The sequence below is a fragment of the Panthera tigris genome, chromosome E2, assembly GCF_018350195.1.
Source record: "Panthera tigris isolate Pti1 chromosome E2, P.tigris_Pti1_mat1.1, whole genome shotgun sequence".
NCBI lineage: Eukaryota > Metazoa > Chordata > Mammalia > Carnivora > Felidae > Panthera > Panthera tigris.
The window spans coordinates 16069620-16075936 of record NC_056674.1 but is presented as its reverse complement, the minus strand read 5'-3'; positions in this window follow the sequence as shown (position 1 = coordinate 16075936).

Below are 6317 nucleotides of genomic sequence, written 5' to 3'. Positions count from 1 at the left end.
GAATGAAAATTTTGCCATTTGCAATAACATGGATCTACAGGATATAATGCTAAGTGAAATAAGTCAGAGAAAGACATACCATATGATTTCACTCATTCCTGAAATTTAAGAAACAAAACAAGGGGCACCTAGGTGGCTCAATTGGCTAAGCATTCAACTCTTGATCTCTGCTCAGGTCACCATCTCATGAGATCAAGCCCTGTGTCAGACTCTGCACTGACAGCGCAGAGCCTGCTTGGGATTCTTTCTCTGCCCCTCCCCAGCTTGCACATGCTCCCTCTCTCAAAACAAAACAAATAAACTTAAAAAAATAAGAAACAAATGAAGAAAAAAATAGACAAACCAAAAAACAGACTCTTAACTATAGAGAACAAACTGATGGTTACCACTGTGGGAAGTAGGGGAGGATGGATAAAACTGGTGAAGGGGACCAAGAGTACACAGATCATGATGAGTACTGAGTAATGTATAGAATTGTTGAATCACTATATTGTTCACCTGAAGGTAATAAAACACTATGGTAATTATACTGTAAAAATTTATTTTATTTTTTATTTATTTATTTAAAAAAATTTTTTTTAATGTTTATTTATTTTTGAGACAGAGAGAGACAGAGCGTGAACGGGGGAGGGTCAGAGAGAGAGGGAGACACAGAATCTGAAACAGGCTCCAGGCTCTGAGCTGTCAGCACAGAGCCCGACGCGGGGCTTGAACTCACAAACCGCGAGATCATGACCTGAGCCTGAGTCGGACGCTTAACCGACTGAGCCACCCAGGCGCCCCTAAAAATTTTTTTTCAATAAATAAACAGTGACAAGGGAAAAAAAATAGGAATCTCAATTTTTTCATGCCTACAACGTGCATTGAATTATCAGTTAAATTTTTGGCAAGGATACTACATAGGTGATGCATTAAAAAGTATATTGGTGTTGGGTTTTTCCAGTATTAAGGAGGCAAGATGTTATGGTTATAATGGTGACTGGTAGATGTTGCTACCGTAGAGATCTATTTTGTCATTTCCTTTTCAAAGTTTATAATATCATGTATATGCCCTGAAGTAATGGGAAATTTAAATTGAAGTTAGGGCCAGAAGAATGAAAATCAAAATCCCATGTATCAGTTGGGAAATTGCCAGTCTCCTACTCTTTGGAAATTCAAGGCATGTAGGGAGCCGAGAATGAATGATAGAACTTTGTTTCTGTTCACTAATCTATTTCCAAAACCTATTCAATGCGTGTTATTTTGCTGGCTTGGTAAAATTGATAAAATGATGAATAAGCATTCAATGTACAAAGCTAGAAAAATAAACTCTCAGCCAATATAAAGCAACAGTGGATACAAATAAAGAATTAGAATTTAAGATAGTAATCAAAATAGCATTCTTTCAAACATTTTCCCTGTGAAAAGCAAGGAATACTCAAAGGGCGGTCCTACGCCGGCCGACTCCATCTTGTTCTGTGTCCTCCACCTCGAGTAACTTCCGGATCAAAACAGGCCCGCTGACCTGCGTAACAGGACTCCGACCCTTCCCCAGCGTGGCTGGGGAAGGCCACGACCCCCAGCCAATTGGCTGAGGCCACAGCCATTACCTCACCAACTGCCCCTAGACCCCAATAAAACCTTTGTGCTTTTGAAACTCGCTCGCTCTCTCTGGCATCTCACCGCTGCGTCAGTGCAGGTAGGGGATTGAGCTCGAGCTAGCTTGAATAAAGGCTCTTTGCTTTTGCATCGGACTCGGCTCCCTGGTGGTCTTTGGGGATCACGAATTCTGGGCATAACAAATACGTCTAGAAGTACATTTTAGTGATTTGAGGATGAAAGTAATCTTCGGAGGTGTGCCACTGGTCTCAGACCTTGCTGGCTTGATGATTCGCTACAAGGACTCATGATTTAGACTCAAAATTTAGAAAAGTTGCTCTACTTAAGTCTAAAGTTTATTAGAGTGAATGATAATGATTAAATAAAGGGGAAAGATGAGCAGTGTCTGTGAGGCACTAGGTCAGCTTCTAGGTGTCGCCTCTTATTAGAATTACATGAGGATGTGCTAATTTCTTCCAGCAATTATGTGTGATAACGCGCTTAGTGCCAAATATAGAAGCTCATCTGAACCTGTGTCCCTGGCTTTTACTAGGGCTCTTGTAGACATGCCGTACCCACATGACTGACCTGAGCTTCTCAATCTCCAGTTCCTCAGAGGTCAAACTGATAATGCTGGCTGAGGGCTTTGGGCATACAAAAGCAAGCATTCACCCTAATTTGCATTGTTAGTATTAATTATCTGGTCAAACCAGTACAGCATATCAAGGCAACTATTCCAGGGACTCAAAGGTTTTCTCCCAGAAGCCAGTCAAGGGCCAGTTTTCCTTAACATAGATATGTCTTTGGAATGCAGAGTGTTTAAGCACCCTGAATCTGCTGGATAATACTTTCTTGTACAATCAGGCAGTTTTCAGCATTCTGATTCAAATCACTTGATTGCTTAAATACATTATAAAATACCCAGGCAAGAAATGATAGGAAAAAAAATTATTGAGGACATGGAAAATGTCTCAGAAAAAAAGTCAGTAGAAAAATCAGGTTACGGGGCGCCTGGGTGGCTCGGTCGGTTAAGCGTCCGACTCAGGCTCAGGTCATGATCTCACGGTCCGTGAGTTCGAGCCCCGCGTTGGGCTCTGTGCTGACAGCTCAGAGCCTGGAGCCTGTTTCAGATTCTGTGTCTCCCTCTCTCTGACCCTCCCCTGTTCATGCTCTGTCTCTCTCTGTCTCAAAAATAAATAAACGTTAAAAAAAAAAAGAAAAGAAAAATCAGGTTACAAACTATATGTGCTATATACTATTTGTAAAATGTATGCAGGATTCAATACAGAATTACAGACCGTTAGACTTAACTAGGACAAAGAAGTCTTGAGTGTTATAAACCCATATATTAACAATGCTTACGTTTTTGTTTTGGTCTTGGTAGAGTTTTTTTTATTTAAATATATCATAATTTTTGGTTCAGTGCCCATGCCTTACTTGAAGTATATATGTGTGTGAACATTTTTATGTTTTAAGAGGAAGCTATTCTTCAAAGAAGTAGAAAGTTCACTTATTGAAACCATCTATACTTGGTCTTAGACAAATACACTAAATTTGGATTTTTTTCTGTATTGCTTTTGGTTCCTTCAGTTTCTTAGTACCTAAATCTCTAGGATTTCTATATAAATTCATGCATGCCAGATTTGTCTAAAGAAACAAACAAAAACAGGTGAAGTCCCTGCATAGAATCTCGCATATATTGATGCTGGTCTCGCTGCTACATCCTCTTCCAGATCTTCTTTACAGAAATATATCCCAGTCATGATATTAGTCATGATAATATTAGTCATGATATAAGCCAGGCAGCTGCTGAATTGTTTCCTTGTTTTGCTTTTTATCAACATGAAACATTGTTTGCCATTCCAACTTTTCGATCAGAGAAAATTCCTATATTTTTAGCAGTTGTGGACATTCACAAGAAAATTGAGTTTCCTTGCAGCTTTGAACCTTAATGAATTCTTTAAGAAGGTATGGAGAACCAAAGTTTTCCTCAGCAAACTGTATAAAAGCTTTGCTGTTAACTGTCCTGCTTCTAATCTAGAAGAACCACATATCTGATTCTGTATTTTCAAAATAAGTAATAGATTTTCAAAATGATTTAGAAGTATTTGGAATTCTTATGCTTGGAACACTATCCCTATGGTGGAAGTCTGGGCTGGGAAAATACCTTGAAATCAACCTAATAAAGCTTCCGTCTGTTGTCCTGTTCATTCCCCTGCAGCTGAAAATGTTATGGAATTTACCCAATATCCCCTTTTGGTTCCAGGTGATTTTTTTTTCCAATTCCAGCAATCACTGAGGCATCTGAGTCTCACATTGTTATCTGGTGCTCAAGGAAGAAGTAAGTAAACCAGCTAGCAGAATGTGATCTTGATGAGATCTAGTTCTCTTGATGTTTAACATGACTTGATAATATGCCCCTTCCAGAAAAGATAATCACGTAGATGTGGCAATCCATGAGTATCTTTTGGTTTTTACTCATTGTTGGCTTTCTTTTATACTTAAACTAGTAAAAGAGGTAAAAGAAAAAAAAAAAATTGACAGAGGAGTAGGTTCTCTTTGACTTTGAACAGAGTTCTTAATCTTTAGAACTCCAGGCCTTCCCTCCTGCAATGATTCCCTCTGTGATTGCATTTCAAGACTCACTGTCCAAAACTATTAAAAAAAACTTTTAAGTAATCTCTACACCCAATATGGGGCTCGAACTTAACCCTAAAATCAAGAGTTGCGTGCTGCACCTACTGAGCCAGCCAGGCACCCCTGTCCAAAATTATTAAAAGAAATGGTAATCAGATATAGTAACATAGGATACTGAGAGCCAAAGCAGATGTTACATACTGATAGGTGTTTTTGTTTTTTAATGCACGCCAAAAAATCCTTACAATGCACATACTAGAGTATTCTGGGAAGATTCTGTAGTAGAAAGCACCAGGAATCTGTCCCTCCACTTGAACAATTCCACTGGCAGACTCTGTCTGATGTGATGATTTTCTAGCTCTGGAGTCTACTGAGGACGTAGTTGAAGTCTTGGTTAATTTCAGGGATCTGTGCTCTAAAGATGGTGAAGATGGTAAATTTTATGTCTGTTTTACCACAACAACAACAAAAAATTGGAAAAGCGGCCCTTGGGTGGCCCAATTGGTTAAGCATCTGACTTTGGCTCAGGTCATGATCTCTCAGTCTGTGAGTTTGAGCCCCGCATTGGGTTCTGTGCTGACAGCTTAGAGCCTAGAGCCTGCTTTGGATTCTGTGTCTCCGTCCCTCTCTCTCTGCCCCTCCTCTTCTTGCACTCTGTCTCTCTTAAAAATAAATACACATTAAAAAACATTTTTTTTAATTGGAAAAAACACTCTAAAATATCATACTGATTTTTATAGTACAGCTTTATTATGAATATTTAATCTGCTTTTCAGTTCCAAATTTTGAAATAATTTTTATAATGAAATTACTAAAGAGCAATTATTTCATGTTTCTTCCTTCTTTATTCTGTATTTTAAGGCCTAAAATTTCACCTGTTGTCTTAATATCTTTAATATCTTAATGTCTTAGCCTCACAGGACCCCCAAAGGCCTACCCATGAGTTCCCTTGCTCTAACCAGAGATGCCCCAGTCAGTAGGAAAGCTCTCAGCCAGGTAATCCAAATATTAGCTAGATCAGCTGCACCCTAGTCCTCAACCTAATGGCTTTCACCTCCCTACTAGCCCACAAAATTATTCAAGCAAACCAATCACATCTTCCCATGGAAATAAGGGGGCACCTATCTTGCTGCTACAAAATCAGCCTCCCACAGCCCCTGCTGGTTTACTCTGCTCCCTAGTGTAACCACCCCCATGGTGTATGGTGTCGTCCTTCCCTGGGATGTGAGGATATATGATTAATAAACTGCTATCAATCTCATTTATCCAGTGTCTAGATATCATGTGTTCAGACATCTCCAGAACCCTAGGGTGGGACTTCTGTCACCAAGGAAGTGAGGAGGAGGCCAAAAAAACCACCTTCCTACTCATTTGTACTACTGTTTCATGAGCTTTCTGTGCCCACACTGCGTAGGATTTTTATAAAACTCAAACTTCAAATAGAGATGCTAAATCCTGTCCTCAGCCTAGTTTTTATGTGTTGTCTGAAGTTGAGCTACCTAAAATAATCTTAGAAATAGGTCTTTGATTGAAATTTCATTTTGCTGAGTCTACAGACTTAAGAGAAATATTATTACACTGTTGTCCTCTTTATAAGACGTATGAAGCTAAAATTACAGGTGTAGAAACCTCATTGAACTTGATTCAAAGGAAATAGATGCTTTTTCAGGCTTGGAGAAAGTGGAGCATTAGAATAAGAACTAGGCAAAATGAGTTGTGTTGAGTATGGAAATAAATACTCCATACATTACTGCGAAAATGTAAAATGGTACAGTCATGTTAAGGAGAAATTTGTCAACATCACAAGTCAAAATTCACATAACCCACTTTTGAGAATTTAATTTACATATCAACCTAAAAATAAGCAAACTGATGTATATGTAGGAATACTGATTAGAGTATTGCTTTTAACAAAGGAAATTCTTTAAAATACTTAGTAGAAGACTTGTTTCTTAAATTAGGGTGTAGCCATACTTTGCGCCCTTAGGCAACTGTTGGAAATTATGACACTATGTACTGATTTGGAAACACATTTGTGTGAGGAAAAATACAAACGTATATGCATATAACATATAAATGTACTTGAAATTATGTATATGTGT